Source organism: Oryctolagus cuniculus, chromosome 14 (assembly GCF_964237555.1).
Source record: "Oryctolagus cuniculus chromosome 14, mOryCun1.1, whole genome shotgun sequence".
NCBI lineage: Eukaryota > Metazoa > Chordata > Mammalia > Lagomorpha > Leporidae > Oryctolagus > Oryctolagus cuniculus.
This window is the reverse complement of record NC_091445.1, coordinates 30280754-30298138: the sequence shown is the minus strand read 5'-3', so window position 1 is coordinate 30298138 and position 17385 is coordinate 30280754. Positions and strand designations below refer to the sequence as shown.

Below are 17385 nucleotides of genomic sequence, written 5' to 3'. Positions count from 1 at the left end.
CCTGTGGCTACCCCCACTCTTATGGAGATGAGAAACTATGGCTTTCCAAATCCTGTCAATTCTTCCTCCAGAAGAACTCAGAAGTCTGTCTTTTCCTTACCATCCCCAAAATCACTACTCAGTCATCTCAGAATCATGACAACAGCTTCTTTTTAAATATTATTTTATATAATTTATTATATAAATTTTATATAATTTATTATAATTTAAATTATTATTAAATTATTTATCTGAAAGTCAGTCACACACAGAGAGGGCTGCCATTCCTGGTTTGCTTCTCAAATACTTGCAACAGCTGGGACAGGGCCAGGTCGAAACCAGGAAAACTCAATCCAAATCTCCCACGTGGGTGGCACAACCCAGTTACTTGAGCTATTGTCTGCTGCTTGGAACAGCAGGAAGCTGGAACCAGACATGGACCTGGAACTCAAACCCAGGCACCCTAATATGGGACGTGGGCATCCAAGCAGCATCTTACCTGCTGCCCCAAACACCCAAACCTAAAGTCTATAGCTTGGGAAGTTTTGAAAAGCTGCGGATTCAGTCATTCACCTCTCCCTTGCTTAAGGACTTGATAATGCCCCATTGTCTTAAGGATGACATCACAGACTCCCACTTAGAAGCTCTTCCCATCTGTCATCAACCCCTGGCTTCTGATTTATCATCTTCTTCTGCTCTGGGAAGAGGGGAGATACCTGCCTACCGGATACAGAAGAATGTTTTGGACTAACTGGCATGTGTTTTCAAAAGCCTGCAGCTTTCTGACATATATATACCCTGCTCCTCTCAGTCTCTGTGTCAAGATCACAGCTCTAAGCTCTAAACTCTTTGGGGGCAGACATTGTGTAATTTATCAGGGTATCAGCCAAATGTTGTGAATGAATACACATAAATGAGTAAGTACCTGCTGATTAAATGAGTGTATCTGAGTAGCTGTGGAAACCAGATTGCCAACTACATTAGAAATCAGTTTGAAGACCCTGAATGAGAATCTCAGGAATTCTCCAATAAGCACAATAAATGTGTTAACATATGAATTTTCTGATATAATTTGGCTGCCAAGAGTGCTAATGTGCTTCCTTTCTGACCATTGTCTGGATGAGGATGAAAGTCGGAATGGAAGTAGGTGTTTCACCTGAGGATTAGACCCCTGGAATTCTGTTACCAAATACTTGGGTTTGAGACCTAGCTCTGCCTTCTGACTCCAGCTTCCTCCTAACACAGAGTCTGGGAGGCAGCGGTGATGGTTCAAGTGACTGGGAGACTGGACTGTCTTCAAGGCTCCATGCTTTGGCCCCCAACCAAGTCTTAGTCACTGGGGACATTTAGGGGGAGAAGTAGCAGATGAGAGCTTCCTTAACCCCACCACCACTACCACCGCAGGTTCTCTGCCTGTTAAATTAAAAAAAAGTGTGGATGAGTGAACACCATGCTTTAAAGAAACTTTTAAAGTAACTTTGGACTCATAGGAAATTGCAAAATTAAGGTATAGAATGCTGTGCCCTCTCTATGTAGTTTTCCCCAGTAGTGACATCTTACACAGCTGTAGTGTAAGATCAGAAGCAGGAAACTGACATGGGTACAAAACAGTTCAGTAGGTTGCAGACTCTGTTCAGTTTCCACATGAACCCATTTGTGTGTGTGTGTGTGTGTGTGTACTGTTCCGTGCAATTTTATTCCATGTATAGGTTTCTGTAACCACAACCACAATCAAGATACAGGACTGTTCCAGCAACACAAAAGAATTCCCCAATGATACCCCTCTATGAGTCACACCCACCCCCACCCCTATTCCTTGACAACCACTAATCTTGTCTGTCTTTATACTATGTCATTTCAACAATGTTATATAAACAGAATCATAAAGTATATAACCTTTTGAGGTTGGCTTTTTTCACATAACATAAAACCTTTGCAATCCATCCAAGTTGCATGTAATACCATGCTTTTTAAAAACCAGAAAATGCAAAAGAGATACAAATTGACTTTGAAATTTTGAAAAAAAAAATCTTACCTAAGATATAATAACTTGGATTTTTAAAAAAGGCATCTGGATTTATTTATCCCAGTTAGTGATTAAAAGTACATTTCAAGATTTGGGCAAGATTAATTTTTACATTGTTGGAGAAATATTAATGAAGGTTTCGGGTATCATTTGGAAAGAAATATAAACTTTGGTTGTGCAGCTTTGAAATTGTGCCCTGCAACTTGATACATACATTCAGTATAAAAATTTGCAAAGTAAACTCAATTTGCCACTGTGACAGACTACCAAGCACCAATAAGTATTTTATTGACTGTTATATTTGATGGAAATACAACTCTGGTTAGACTGATTTGAGATTTTATTTAATTCTAGGACAGTTTTCTTAATTTTGCTATTCCTGAGATTCTTTTTCTTGTCTGCCATAACTTTTTATTATTGTCACCTCTCTAGAAATGCTATCATATTTCCCATATTCAAATGCATTTTCAATTTTATTCGTCTTTTTGAGCTACTGACAGCTATCAGTCTTGTGACAGGTAGTATTTATGGTAATATACTCACAAACTGAAAGAAAAGAAGTGTGAGTGATTTATGTCGGGTTTAGGAGGTTAAATTTGATTTTATTGTAATCAGACACTTTGAGACTGACTTAGTTTTGCCGCTGTGAGCCCGCTGGAGGTATTATGCTGTATTAAGTAAAAGCTTTTATCCAAGTTTAGCCAAAAGACATATCTATTCTTAAAAGGAAACACCTCTGATATTGTTGAGAATTCACTTCTGAGTGGATTCATGGGAGATGCTTTATTCTGCTAACATGTTGTTCATGTAATACAAATATAGGGTGATTCCCCTCAAAGAGAGCCCTCAAAGAGGAAGACACTTTCCTCCCAGAATCTTCCCCTTCTTGATTGACACCATCTTCAGCTGTGTTTCTCAAATGTAGCTATGGTTAGGGTGGTACAGACTCCCTGTCAATTGCTTTGACCCTTGTTTTCCCACTTCCATTCTACTTGTAAACATTCCTTCACATAGATATGTGTAGTTGGTCAAAAAACAAAAACAGTAACAAAAGAGGGAGGGCGTATGAAAAGTGTTAGTCTTAACATCCTAATTTATAAAAGTTACTACACATCACATGAGTGTTTTACATTAAAAATAATACTATAAATCTACATTGCTACATAGAAATATGTCCACAGAACATTATTGAGAGAAAAAACTCACTTAGCTGGTATGTATAATCCCAAATGTAGGATCTCAATTTCAGCCTCCAAGATGAGTACATAGTGAGAGGGAAAGACAGAAAAATCATATAAATTCTGAAGAAAACATCAATAGTGGTCATCTCTGTGCAGAGGACTAATGGTTGATTTTCCTATCTGTATCTGGCTCTATTATCCAAATTTTCTTTTTTTCTTTTTTTTTTTTTGCAGTTATTCTTTTTATTTTTATTTTTTTAAACTTTTATTTAATGCATATAATTTTCCAAAGTACGACTTATGGATTACAATGGCTTCCCCCCCATACCGTCCCTCCCACCCACAACCCTCCCCTTTCCCACTCCCTCTCCCCTTCCATTCACATCATGATTCATTTTTATCCAAATTTTCTACAACATTTGAAGAGTCTTCAGAATAGTCACAGAAATTTTATACCAAAATTAATTTATCCCTTAGTTCCATTTTCCACTAACTTTCGAAATACCCTCATGCATGATTTATTTAAGAAGATAGAAAGGCAAAAATTATTTTGAAATGGTGATATGCATATTTTTATTTTTGTTGTTTTTTTTCTTAAATTAATTTAGAATTTTTGTTAATATGTAATATTTGTATTTTATGGGGCACACAGCAATACTTCAACACATGTATAAAGGGTAAAGCAATTAAACCAGGCAACTAGTCTTTCCATTTCTTTATATTTTCTTTGTATTTGAAGCTCATAACATGCAGTATTTTAAATAGATAAGTGCAAAGGATTAAATGACAAAATGTACTGATATGTAACAAAGGTCTAGCTGATTCATCTGTAATTAATTTTTGTGTATTGTATGAAATAGGGATCAAGGTTCACTTTTTCACATGGATATTCAAGTGATACTTTATAAAAAATTTTTAAAAAGATTTATTTATTGAGAGGCACAGTTACAGAGAGACAGAGAGAGGGAGACTGAGAGAGAGACAGAGACAGAGAGGTCTTCCATCCACTGGTTCATTCCCCAAATGGCCTCAATGGCCCGAGCCAGGAGCTTCCTTGGGAGCTCCCATGCAGGTGCAGAGACCCAAGCACTAGGGCCATCTTCACTGCTTTCCCAGGCCTCCGGCAGAAAGCTGGATTGAAACAGGAGCAGTTGGGACTTGGTGCTGCAGGCACAGGCCTAACCTACTATGCCACAATGCCAGCTTGCAAATAATATTTTTCTTAGTTGCCTTTAGTCTTCTATACACACTGTCCAGCATTCAATCAAAAATAATGGGGCATAAAAAAAAAGTGAAATGCAGTATTATTGAAATAAACAGAAATAGCTATCAGGACTGATGCAATAAAATCTGATTCAGAATTCTCCATACACGGATGGGATGTATAGACAGGCACCACTGTGTGTATATTAGGTGGCTATAGGCATTTTTATGAAAACCCACAGTGTCAGTCATTGTGTGCTTTTTCCAAGGAGATTCAGCTTGTGCTTTAAAGAGTCTACTCATCCTCCAGTCTACTGACTCAGTAAAAGGGAGTCAGTAACTTATCTTCTCTACATACTTTTACTGTTTCAGTATGTGAAACCACTGTGAACGCAAGGCCATTCATGGACATTGTCCAGGTCTGCAGGGGCAGGTTGGCTTGCTTGTCAGCAAGATTCCACTTGCAAAGATGTGACAGATTTTCTGGGTTTGTCCACCAGCTCTAACACTTAGCAGCTTTCTCAATAACTGCTTCACATTTATCACTTATTGAATGGAGATACGGTTACCACAAAGTGTTGTGAGATTAAAGGGATTAAATTATAGAACTTTCCTAATAATGCTTAGCATATAATTGTTACCGGAGAAATTGCAGGGTTCTTGTCTTCGCGCAAGAAAGAATTCAGGCATGAGACAGAGAGTAGTGGGAGGTAAAATAAGCAAGGGTTATTAGGGAAGGGACATCCGTAAGGACGGATGGGCACCTCTCCAGACAGGACCTGAGAGAGTGTCGGGGGTGGAGGTTACATGGTTGAGTGGAGAGATTACACCTGGCCAGACCATGTGGGCAGCTCAGCAGAGAGGCAGAGGGCTGAGCGCACAGTGCAGTCCAGCAACCCGGTGGTGGTGGTGGGGGGTGTTTTAAGGAGATGGGTCTTGCTTCCCCACCTCTGCTCCTCTTGGAACAAAGGGTTTTTTGGATGTAAATAGAAAAACTTCTCTCTTGAAGGTCTGAAACAAAGGACTTTATGGATGCAAATGTTATCAGACAGGAGGAAGGGAGCAGGGTGTTTGAGATGCAGATACTGGGCTGCACCTGGGAGATTGTGGAAGATTTGTTGGGCAGAAGGAGTGGAAGGGGGCAGGTCAGGGCAGGATGTGAATACTGGGCTGCCCCTGAAACACCTTCGGGATGACCTTGAGATGCAGCATATGCTGGACATCGATGTCTTCTCTTTGGGCCTTTATGTCACACACACATAAGCTCATAACTGACTTTCCTACCTAACATAATGAGTGCTCAGAAATTCTTAACTATTATTAGATTTTTTCATTTAGTTTGTTCACTTATGACTCCATTTACTTTCATCTTCCAAAAATGCATAGGTAAGTCTTCTTCCCCAACTCTCCTCATGTTCTCTTTGTTCTTTTAAAATTTTTGTTGTAATACTTAACAAGATTCACCAAAAGATTCAACATTAAAAGTCCAAAAATCAAAACTCACCCAACTGACAAGTTTGAAACTTCAAATTCCTATATAGACTCTTGTGTTTTCAGACTGTGAGTGTATGACCATTGGCTTAGATGATTGCTAAATTTTGTCCAACTTGAACATTTTATTGGAATGGTAAATTCTACCTTGTTGATGAAAGCTCAAAATTCGTTTGACTAATTTTCTCCTTTTTTCAGGATATTCAGCATATTCACTTTCCTACCTGATGGGATATTGGCTGAATGATTGACAGGTACGAAAAAGACATTGGGCAGCTCTTTGGAAAGGACATAAAGTACTATACAAATTCTTTGATCAAATTTAAATACCGTTAAGCAACCTCCATTAACTTTGAATACCCCAAGCTGTTGCCCCAGGCTCTACAACTTACTCAAAACCCAAACTATATTTAGTTTAAGAATGAGTCCATCCACAAAGAAATAGCAGTCAGTGTTGTTTCAATGAGTATGGAAAATGCTTGAATAAATATTTTCTATAACTATAATCATGGAATTAACATCATATTGTCTATGTTATTTATAATGCATAAACTATATTAAACACTATATTAAAAGATCACAAGATTTTATTCATGTGAAAGAAATATGATATTCATGTTAAACTGCAGCTTGAGATACCTGTATCTGTGTAAGACTGCCTGAGATCAAGTCCTACCTCTTCTTCTGATCCATCTTCATTCTAATCTGCAGCCTGGGAGGCAGCAGACAATGGTTCAAGAAGTTGAGTCCCTGCCATCTATGTGGGACACCCATAAGGCATTCTTGGCTCCAGGCTTCAACCTGGTCCAGCCCCTGCTGTAGTGGGCACTAGGTGGGTGAACCAGCAGTTGGAAGATGTCCCTGTCACTCAGCCTTTCAAATACATAAGAAATAGATAAACTTAAAAATGAAATGCAATATTCACAAAGCAAAATAATCTTTAGGTTTACTGGTTTGTGCCTCTTTATCATTTTTAAAGCAGTGGATTTGTGATTGATTTACCAATGAATGGTCTGAAAGCTGAAGGTCTTTCTTAATTTTTCTCAGAAGCACAACCGGCAGTGTAACATTTGTGTGGGTATGCATGTGAATATATGTGTGAGTGTATGATTTTGTATGTTTCTTGTGTCCATATGCAGGTGTTTAAGCGTGTGGGGCGGTGTGTAGACAGAGGGAGCGATATTAACCAGTAGACAATAGCATTGAGATTCAGCCAGGTTTAATTATTTAAATGTGGATTGTACCCATGTAAAATCAAATTCAAATAATTTTAAGGTGGATTGGGTAATACAAAGCAGAATAATGGGAATAAGGCAAAGAAAAAATATAGGGGGAGATGGATGCCCTAGCAGTTAGCTATTTTAGACTGTAAAGTGATATCCCAAGAGAAGCCAAGGAGGCTCGATCACTTGAATCATTTAAAATTGGACTGGACTAAGCTAGGAAGAATATACCATGGGGAGTAATCATGCTTTGACAGAGAAAGACTGAAAGAACTTTTCCAATTCTAATTGCCATGATCCTGTGTAATTCAATTTGAAATGGCCTCACTATTTTAATTCACAACGATCCTATTTTTACTCTTTCTTTTTTCGTAATCCTGCTTCTGATATCACTACTCCTCTAAAAGGAAAAAGAACCCCTCGAGCTTGCTTGCCAAGTATTCATTGAATTACACCCCTTATTTCCTTTTCTTCCTCCAGACGGGCTGGTGCGTGGACCCAGGCGGCGCGCTCAGGGCTGGGCAGACGTGATTATCATCGCCCCTGCTGTAGTCCATCAGAGCCGGGTGTTAGCAGGTAAGGGCGAGGGCTGACAAAGAGGTTTTCGAATCGAGTCAGCATAAATGCTTCCAGGAGGCCAATTCAGGATCATCTATTGAAATATGGAGAGCAAAGACTGCCAGCCCAGGCTGCATACCTCTATCTGCTGCATTTACGCCAAGGCAGTAGAAGGTTTTCGAGGGGAAAAATAACAAAAGCCGTAGTTCCATGTGGGCAATTGTCTGTCCACGTCGTTCGGGGCTGATTTTGTGAAATGGTTGCCAGTCTGTCTGGGTCTGGTGTCTGTCTTAGCCACTTTATTTGTTTTGAGATGCTTCAGGGATAAGATCCCAGGAGGCTTGAGGGTCTGCTTTCCTGGAGCCAATTTGTGAAGAGATCAAAGGGGTCCCAGTCCCCAGAGCCTGAGTTACACTTTGGGATGTACTGGGATGTCTCATTTTCCACAGCACTTCGTTGCTTAGAAAGTATTGCAAAATAAATTTCAGTGAACTGAATTTTATTAACCTACTAGCATGTCATAGTTTGCATTGGTATTGGACCCAGGACTCTAATTTTTACTTTCCTTATCTAGTAATGAGTAATCAAAATTAAAGTGAAAATTGAAATGAAACTCTTTATAAGCTAAGAATGTTTTCATGATACCAGTGTTTTATAGCAAGGTTCCCTTCCCATGTAATTTATATTCAACAATTTGGGAAGTGGAGAACTAAAACAAAACAAAACAAAAGTTGTTCGGAGAATCTGAAGTGAAATTTCCAAATACTCCCAATACAGCAATGATAATGCCTTAAAATTTAAATATTGCACATAGATAATACTTAAATTATGATGCGATAATTTTCTCACCCTATATTAATTACTGTCTTTATTTTGAAATAGTTCATATGACATTTGTTCTACACAACTCAGAATTTTAAAATGTGAACAGATTTTCATTATTGTTTTAGAAAGGAGGCAAACCCTTCCCATAGAGTTGAACTTTAAACTCCTCCCTGGCGTTGTTTTTCTCTCACTCTAAGTAAGTTCTATTGTGAAGTAGGTTTGTACCCATCCATCTGTTGTCTGTATTTTTACTACATGTAGGAAGGTTCTTCAAAATTTCCTGGAAAATTCAATTAACAGATAAGTTTGTTTTGATACAAAAATATTTTGAAATCCATGCTTGGCTTATTCATAATATAGATTTTTCCATGAACTTTTCTGAATATACCTCACATATGATTCTATAGTTTGCATGTAATATTTGTTGTGAGTTCTTTTTTAAAAAATGATTTATTTACTTATTTGAAAGACAGAGTTGCAGACAGGGAGGGAGAGATGGGGTGGGGGGGAGGGAGGAAGAACTTCCATTCACTGGTTCACTCCCCAAATGACCACAATGGCTGGGGTTGGGCCAGGCTGAAAATGGGAGCCTGGAACTCCATCTCAGTCTCCCATGGGGGTCTCAGAGCCCAGAAACTTGGGCTATCTTCCACTGCCTTGCCAGGCACATTAGCAGGGAGCTGGATTGGAACTGGAGCTGCCAGGACTTGACCGAGCGCCCAGATGGGCTCTCATGCTGGCCTGCTATGAATTCTTAGAATGTCCATGGTCAATATGGTATCGCACTATATCTCACATTTTCTACATTTTGTGTTTTTCATTCAATATTTTGTGTTTAAAGCCTATTCATATTTATACATGTAAATAAAATCCTAAGTAAATTTTACAGGTGTGGGAAACTTCATCATTATTGACTTATCCATTCCTCCAAGGATAAGCATTTAGGTTGCTACTAATTTTTCAAAACTATAAACTGTGTGGCATGCCTCCTTATGCATAATGTTCAAGCGTCTTTAAGATCTATAGCAAGAATTGTCATTCTAGATCTCAAATAGCTGCCTTGTCAGCTTCTCATGTGAGAGAGGATTTAGTTCGAGGCCCCTGGCGCCAGCCTGGTTCAGCCCCACATGTTGTAGGCATTCGGGAAGTGAACCTGCAAATGGAAGACCTCACTTTGTTTGTTTCTCTTTGTCTCTCCCTCTTTATAAATAAAAATAAATAATTTTTAAAAAAGAAAAAAAAAATTGTCAAACTGGACTTTAAGAAAAAAAATCCATTCTACTAATATCAAACCATGGAAATCTAATTTATTGATCATTAGTCAATTTTAAAGATACTCTACCACATCCTGACACTTAGCTCCTTTGGAAACTAAACTTACTGTTTTCCCTCGAAGCTATTTTATGTCATTTCCATTCTGCCACTTCATGGGCCCCCGCCAGCACTCCTGCACCAAGTTTATAGAGCCCATCCTCCCACGGCTTCTGTCTTGGTCCTCCTCTAACTGTTCCCCAGTTCAATCAAGTCTACAAAACACTTGCAGGGCAGCTGCTCTGTTGTTTTCTTTCTGCCCACAGATGTAGATTCCAAGGTGTCCCAGGGCCTTAGTGACTGCTGGGGCCACACCTCCTGCTTCTGGGCTGAGCCACTGGAGTTCAGGGAGGATGAGCAGCTCCCCACGTGTGGCATCTGCGACCCAGAGCAGTGAAGGAACCAGCCCGTGGTCACACAGCCTGTAGGAGAACCCAGGGGTTTTGGAGACATCAGATCCTGGGAGTTTAACACTTTGTTCTGAGCCTCCTGTCTGCATTTGATTCTTTTTGGCTTTAGCCAATTCCTTTTTTTTTTTTTTTTTTTTTTTGACAGGCAGAGTGGACAGTGAGAGAGAGAGACAGAGAGAAAGGTCTTTTTTTTTTAATAATTTATTTAATGAGCATAAATTTCCAAAGTACAGCTTATGGACCACAATAGCCTCCCCCCCCCGCCCCGTGTCTTCCCTCCCATCCACAACGCTCCCCTCTCCCACTCCCTCTCCCCTTCCCCTTCACATCACAATTAATTTTCAATTATCTTTATATACAGAAGATCAATTTAGCGTATGTTAAGTAAAGATTACCACATTTTGCTCCCACACAGAAACATAAAGTGTAAAATACTATTTGAGTACTAGTTATAGTATTAATTAAACACCTAAGAGTAATTGTGTATTAATTACAGAGCTCAACCAATAGTTTTAAGTAGAATATAAAATGCATCTTTTGCATTGTTGTGGCTTCCCCCCAACCTCCCTCCCTCCCGTGGCCCTCCCCTCACCCACTTCCTCTCCCCTCTCCCCCCTTCATCACGTTTCATTTTCGGTTACTTTCATATACCGAAGATCAATTTAGTATATACTAAGCAGGGATTTCAACAGGTTGCACTCACATAACCGAACCAGGTATAGGGTATTGTTCGACTAGTAGTGTTGTTTTTGAGTTTCATAGATAAACATATTAAGGACAGAGATCCTGCGAGGGGAGCATGTACCCAGTGACTCCCGTTGTTGATTTAACAATTGGCACTCTTATTTATGACGTCAGCAATCACCCGAGACTCTTGCTATGAGCTGTCTAGGCTATGGAAGCCCCTTGAGTTCACCAACTCTGAATTTGTTTAGTCAAGGCCATATCACAGTGGAGGTTCCTTCCTCCCTTCAGAGAAAGGCGCCAGAGAGAAAGGTCTTCCTTTTGCCATTGGTTTACCCTCCAATGGCCGCCACGGCTGGCGTGCTGCGGCCGGCGCACCGCGCTGATCCGAAGGCAGGAGCCAGGTACTTATCCTGGTCTCCCATGGAGTGCAGGGCCCAAGCACTTGGGCCATCCTCCACTGCACTCCCTGGCCACAGCAGAGAGCTGGACTGGAAGAGGGGCAACCGGGACAGAATCCGGCGCCCCGACCAGGGCTAGAACCCGGTGTGCCAGCGCCACAAGGCGGAGGATTAGCCTAGTGAGTCGCAGCGCCGGCCTAGCCAATTCTTGAAGTCAATTGCACTCACTCCTAGCTGCTTTGGCTGTGACACATTGGAAGGCTCGGCCTCTATGCTACACTGTATCCACCTGCTGGGAACACAGGATCATGGGAGAGTTTCACACATTGGCCCTCACCTCTCAGAGCACCAGGGATAAGGCTTCTCCATGCCCTCCTCAGAATGATGAGGGTCTAATTAGTCTAGAGATTCCTTCTGACAAACAGCCAAGAAGCTTCTATCCTGAAAAATTGCCCATTGTGGCAAAGATTAAAGCAGGGATCAAGAGTTATTACGACGGGGTGAGTGGAATGCCAGCCTCTAAGAGAACAAATTTACTACATTTCAGCATAACAACTTGTTTGTTGTTGCATAAAGCCCAAGAAAAGCTGTCTGATTCCTCATGTTACTCAAGCTAATATTATACGCTGATAATTAGAAACAACTTCTGCCCATTATGGACGATATGTTGTAAATAACTGTGAGTGAATTTTATGTCAACAGTTCTTTTGTGAGAAGAAAATATAAAGCTTGTACAATTGCTGAAGTACAGAAAGACCAAGTGTAATGTAGGCTGAGGTCTGCTATCTCTAGTGCTCAAATTGCATTTTCCAGGAGTTTAAATGATCGTGCCCAGTGGCTGGGCTTGGACAGGGAAAAAGTTCTGCCTAGTCTCTGCTTTGTCTGCAGTAATTGTCTTTCAGCAACGACAAGGAGTAAGCAGAGAGTGGTTCGATTCTAAAAAACTATTTATGTATTTATTTAAAGGCATAAAGAGAGAGAGAGAGAGGGAAAGAGAGAGATATCTTCATCCACTGGCTCACTCCCCAAATGCCTGCAACAGCAGGGGCTGAGTCAGGCTGAAGCCAGGAACCCAGGAGCCTGGAACTCATCTGTGTCTGCTATGTGGAAGGCAGAGGCCCGAGCATTTGAACCATCATCTACTGCCAGGACTCAAACTAGGCGCTCTGCTATGAGATGCCAGAGTCCTAAGCAACACTGTAGCTGCTGAGCCAAACACCCCCTCTCTTAAGCAGAGCCTATTTCAAACATCCTTTCCTTAAAAATGTATATTTATTTATTGTCAGCTCCTTGAAAGTCAGAGAGACAGAGGGCAGAGAAAGAGAGAGATCTTCCATGCTCACCCCTCAAATGTTGGTAATAGTCAGGACTGGGTCAGGCTGAAGCCAGGAGCCAGGAACTCTCCAGATCTGCCAGATGGGTGACAGTGACCCAGGCTCTTGAGCCATCATCTGCTGCCTACCAGGACACATTAGCAAGGAAGCTGCATGAAAAGCAGAGTACCTGGGACTTGACTTGGCACTCTGATATGAGATGTGGGCATTCCAAGCAGCAATTAATTCCTTGTGCCATAATACCTGTCCCAAATGATACTTCTAAAGAATTTTGACATAGTTGTTCTTTTTTTATTTTATTTTATTTTTTTAACTTTTATTAATAAATATACATTTCCAAATTACAGTTTATGGATTACAATGGCTTTTTCCCCCCATAACTTCCCTCCCACCCGCAACCCTCCCATATCCTGCTCCTTCTCCCATTCCATTCACATCAAGATTCATTTTCAATTATCTTTATATACAGAAGATCAATTTAGTATATACTGAGTAAAGATTTCAACAGTTTGCACCCACACCGAAACACAAAGTGTAAAATACTATTTGAGTACTAGTTATAGCATTAATTTACATTGTACAACCCATTGAAATGGTTATTCTTTTTTAAAAAAATTATTTATTTGAATGGGAGAGAGAAAGAGAGACAAACAAAGATCTTCCATTCACTGGTTCACTACTCAAATGTCCACGACAGTGTTTGATTCCCAAAGGCAGGAGCTGGGAACTCAGCCTGGGTTTTCCACCTATCAAGCCTTGACCCAACCACTTGAACTACCGCCGGCTGCCTCCCAGGGGGTGCATGAGCAGCAAGCTGGAATTGGGAGCAGATCTGAGACTTGAACCTAGACGCCTTGATATAAGAGGCAGGCATCCTAAGCAGCTGTCTTAACCACCACACCAAGTGCCTGCCTCTAGTGCTGGGTTTCTTTAGTGTGAAATTTACAAATCAGATTTGAAAATTAACTGTAATTTAAAAATTGTATTAATTTGTAACTAATAGCCTACTTTCGGGGGAATTTTAGGTTTCCCGAAAATGCGAGAGGTGTATACGGAGGTTCCTGTTCAGGCACCCCTGCCTCCTCTCACTGTTTCTCTTCCCAACACCAGCTCGCTTTGCTGCTAGTGCATTTGTTACAGTCGATGAAACAATCTCTATGCATTGTTGTGAACTAAAGCCAGAGATTGCGTTAGGGTTGGGTCTTGTGTCACACATTTCACAGGTTTCCATCGTTGTGCACCGACACGGATCCACTATTCCAACGTCGTCCAACCAGATTTCCAGTTCACAACGTAGCGAAACAAGAAGATTAGAAGGTGTGCTTTTGAAACATCTAACTGCACTGAGCCAAGTTAAATAAACTAAAACTCAACCCAAAACTTAGGAGCTTATTCTTCACGGTTGCTTCCAAACAGAAAAGCGATATAGTAAAAATTAAGAAGTCTTTTCTTTGAAAATTGTAGTTATTTTGATAAACAGTGCTGTCCAAGCAGCAAATGTGAGAGCCACACTCTGCACCTCATTCTCTTTGTGCCCTGCTCTCGGGGTTTGGTGTGAATACTTCATAGTTAAGCTATGTCTTCCCCTGAGGACTCCACAGCCATCCCATTTCTGTGCTGGCATTTGGCCTATTGTGTTTAGGAGGTTCTATTGAGAAATGGAATTGATGATTTCTTCCATAACCACAAGGAAAAAATTGAGAGTTACTGGTTTCAAACCACTATTATAACCTTTCAAGTTCTTCTGTAGCTACGTTTCCCTTCTAAAGTGAAAAAATAAGTAAATAAATAAATAAAATAAAAATAAAAAGTCTTCCCCATGTGTAACTGGTATCACCCCATCTTTCAATATTACTCAGACTTGGCAGGGGGCAGGCTGGCGGCCCCATCTGTAGCTGGGAATCGACTAGGATACGCCAGCGCCTGGCTCGAGCTCTTGGATCCTAGGTTGCTGTCAAGGAGCAGAGTGAAATGGCTCCCACTGCGCCCCACAGGTGCCCTGCCCCACAGCACGTTTCTGGGCCATATTCCCCCCCCCACTGCTCTCCCCTCAAAGACCTCACTCCCTGACCCCCACAGGGCCCTGATGGCCGCAAGGGGTGGGGAACCTTTTTCTCTGCCAAGGGCCATTTGGATATTTAGAACATCATTCACAAGCCATAGGAAATCATCAACTTTAAAAAAACGAGCCCGCTAGAATGTATTAAATTTCAAATTTCAAGTCCTGCCTGCTGTTGTCTTGGCTGGGCCAGACCCAGTGATTTCATAGGCCTTCCACAGGCTGGACGCTCCCCAGCCCTGGCTTAGAGGAAGTTGGGGCCGTGCGTTCCCTACTCTCTCTCCCCTTGTGTGATTTCCCATCTTTTTTTTTTTTTTTTTTTTTTTTTTTTTGACAGGCAGAGTGGACAGTGAGAGAGAGAGAGAGAGAGAGAAAGGTCTTCCTTTGCCGTTGGTTCACCCTCCAATGGCCGCCGCGGCCGGCGCGCTGCGGCCGGCGCACCGCGCTGATCCGATGGCAGGAGCCAGGAGCCAGGTGCTTTTCCTGGTCTCCCATGGGGTGCAGGGCCCAAGCACCTGGGCCATCCTCCACTGCACTCCCTGGCCACAGCAGAGGGCTGGCCTGGAAGAGGGGCAACCGGGACAGAATCCGGTGCCCCGACCGGGACTAGAACCCGGTGTGCCGGCGCCGCTAGGCGGAGGATTAGCCTAGTGAGCCGCAGCGCCGGCTGATTTCCCATCTTAAAACTCGCTTGGGAAACCAGAATCCAAAGTCTGATGCACACCAGCCCCTGTGGAGCAATCGCTCACTCCTGGGGACAGATGTGGCCCTGAGAGACATTTGGTGATGCCTGATGGTACTTTCGGGTTCGTGCAAACAGCAGGCCGGGAGGGTCCTGCTGGCTTTTGGAAGACACAGAGCAGCAATGTTGCTGAGCAGCACACAGGGCACGGGACGCCCCCCACCCTCACCCCCAGTCTCAAGATGCTCTGATCCAAAGCGTCACCAGGACTGAAGCTGAAGCACCCTCCTCCAGAGTTGTAGTCAGGCGCCCATTTTTTGCCATCCTCGGAGGGAACACCTTGATTTCAGGCAATGCATCAAGATTCCCTTATTCGTAGCTAATGTCCAGTAAGAGTGGAAAGTGATGTATTTTTCCTATCATCTTGCTCAAGAATAAAGCTACGGTATTTGCAAAACGGATCACGTTAGTTGTCACTCAAAATGTAAACTGTCATGAGATTAACTGGCTTCACTGCCAACTTTTCAGGGTCATCATTTTCCCCTCTAACGACCTCCTCCATATCCTTGCTGACAAAGGCATTTTAAAATGGAGAACAATTAGAGGCGTTTTGTTTATGAAAGATGAAGTGTTCTGGCATAAAAGGATGCACAGTGGGTCTCTTATGGGATGTTTAAAGCAGGCTTTCATTACGGGATTGCTTAAGTGGCTGTTAGTCTCCTAATAGAAATTCCTGCCTTTGTTATCACCCCTGTTGTTTTTGCGCATGCGCACACACACCAAGGTATCTATAGATTTCCAGGAGCTTCTCCTGAATTTCACGCCACTTGACTTCAGGGTGGGTTTGCCTTGGATGATTTTTCAATGTTAAAGTCACATTCCATGAAAACTTGTCTGTGACAACACAGGAAGAGCCGTTGTAAACCGGAACCTGAAATTCTCCTCCCTGACAAGTCTTGTTTAATTGGGGTGGAATTTAAATCTTCTGAAAGTAACTGCCTCTTTTACTCTGCTTTTTGTTACTATGATAAAATACCTGAGACAAGCTACATGAGGAAGGAAATGGGAAAGGTAGCCGCAGGGCATCCGGTGGAGCCTCTTAAGGTACAGGGAATAGCTTCCCCCCAACCCACAATGTGGTGTTCAGGTGCTTCCTGGAGGTTGGCTGGGTGGCCTGTGTCTTTGTTGGGCCTCATGCTGGGAAGCTGCTTGAGATCGTAGATGTCACTGATCAAACAGGGCTTTGGTTGAGGACCCTGCCCTTGGCTAAGGAGACAGGCCATGCCTTTTAAATGCATGCAGCTGACTGGCATCATTCTCAGGTTTCCACACAGTCCTGCCAAAAATCTGTCCCCAAACTTGGGAGAAGGCAGATATCAATACAAAATGGGCAGCCACTAGGTGCGCCAAGAAATTTGCAGCCAGAGAACGGAAAGCAAAGATGACAGATTTTGACTGCTTTAAAGTCACAGAGGCAAAGAAAAGGAAGAACAGAATGATCAAGCCTCAGAGGGCATCCATGCTGAAAGCCCCCCTCCCCCCCAAAGCACCTGTTGCTAAGGGTGCTGTAGCTGCTGCTACCGTTACAATGGCTGCTGAGGTTCCAGGGAAAACCATGACCGCTGGAGGCAAGAGGCTGCAGCCCAGACAGCCACAGGCCAGAAGGCGGCACCTAAAGCTCAAAGGGCCCGGGAACCCCAGCCCAGAAAGCACCTGCTCCAGAGGCATCTGGCAAGAAAGCATGGGAGGCCCTTATGAAAGAGGTAAAGATTCTAACAACAACAAAATAATGATAAAGGGAACATAGGCTCCCCAGGTGCAGATCTCCTACCTGGGATGTCCTCTTGGACCACAGAGAACGCCTCCTAACTGCAAGTATGCTTCTTGGAGTATAGTCTATAACCTACTGGACAGCCTCTCCCCTATAAGCATATGGTAACAGTCGCCCAAACTGCGAAGGAACTGCCGCCACGGGTGTCTACTCCTAGATTGCAATCCGTGTTGGAGCGGCTGTCAGC

General features: G+C 42.3%; 1 long non-coding RNA gene and 1 pseudogene across 3 annotated transcripts in view; both read left to right on the top strand.

Annotated features, from left to right (window-relative positions):
• Window positions 1–490: 490 nt before the first annotated feature.
• Window positions 491–17385, top strand: part of LOC103345069 (uncharacterized) — a 34658-nt gene continuing 17763 nt past the window's right edge. Inside the window, exons 1-3 of one of the 3 annotated variants that reach the window (XR_011382125.1) lie at window positions 491–896; window positions 6079–6134; window positions 7584–7679. This is a non-coding gene — a long non-coding RNA (uncharacterized lncRNA). The remainder of the gene's footprint in view (window positions 897–6078; window positions 6135–7583; window positions 7680–17385) is intronic. The other 2 variants (XR_011382126.1, XR_011382124.1) reach the window with 2 other exon arrangements.
• LOC100348073 (large ribosomal subunit protein eL14 pseudogene) lies at window positions 11601–17177 on the top strand (annotated as a pseudogene).